Here is a 1,084-nt window from a genome sequence, read left to right as displayed (position 1 = left end):
GGGGAGGGAGGGAGGAGGGGCATGTTCCATCCACCAAGACAGCTGCACTGCAGATAGAATGGAGAGTGTGTTGCCTCTCAGGAAAGCAAGTTCAAGCTGTTTATAACTGTTAGTGTAAACAGTGACCAGTTGAGGACAGGGCTGTAATTGGAGTTGACATTTTATTTTCATAGTTGATATTGGGGACCTGGACCTAAAGCACCATGCCTTGCCCTTTCACCAGATTGGCCAATGCCTCTCTATACTTGAGTCTATTTGACTAAATACCCAAAACTGACTAGGAATTATGGCGTGTAGGATACCCCTTACCGCAGTAACGTCAAACTCACGTTCTCAATGCAATTTGCTCAGGGACTGGCTTCTGACTCTGGGTGGGAATGTTAAGCTCAGTCCAGTTCAATTCAACAAGCATTTATCAAGAAATTCCTAGACCAAGAGCTGTGTTAGACACTGGCTATGGGGTGATGGGGATACGAAGATGTGGAATTAGAACTTGACAAGCTCAAATGCTCTCATTTAATTCCCTAATGCAATTACCTAGCTTCAACCTGATGGCTGTAATGTCTAAATTCACTTTTTCTTCATCCAGTTCTACATAACAAAGCATCAATAATCACAGAGGAATTATTCCGTGTTGGACTATTCAGTGGACAGAGAAGAGCATTCTGACCGGTGTGAGACACTGTATCCGTTCCCAGGGAACCCTGTGAGGTGGCTACACGGAGCACACGCGTGAAGATTCAGGAGCAGGAGCGTCAGGTGAGAGGAGGGGCATGGAGGCAGCACCAGACAGATGCCTGCTGAGAGGCCCCTGCAGCCGGGCTGGCCGGGAAGGTCATGGGAGCAGGCACAGGCGTCTCCCTCCAGCTGCACTTGGTTTTCATGAGGACGCCTGCAGGGAAGGGGATGACACCAAAATGCTCTGGCGCTGAGGGGAGGAGGGGAGGGACGCAGGGCTGAGGGTTGGCCACCACCCCTTGCGTCCCTGCCCCTATGAACGCTGCCAAAATCCGCCCCAATGGGGAGAAGTGAGGTGGGTGAAACAGGTGGACAGACTTGGCTTCCATGGAATTCACAGATTCCA

The sequence above is a fragment of the Colobus angolensis genome, unplaced genomic scaffold (assembly GCF_000951035.1).
Source record: "Colobus angolensis palliatus isolate OR3802 unplaced genomic scaffold, Cang.pa_1.0 Scaffold296, whole genome shotgun sequence".
Taxonomy (NCBI): Eukaryota; Metazoa; Chordata; class Mammalia; order Primates; family Cercopithecidae; genus Colobus; species Colobus angolensis.
The sequence above is the reverse complement of the archived record's forward strand: the minus strand, read 5'-3'. Positions refer to the sequence as shown.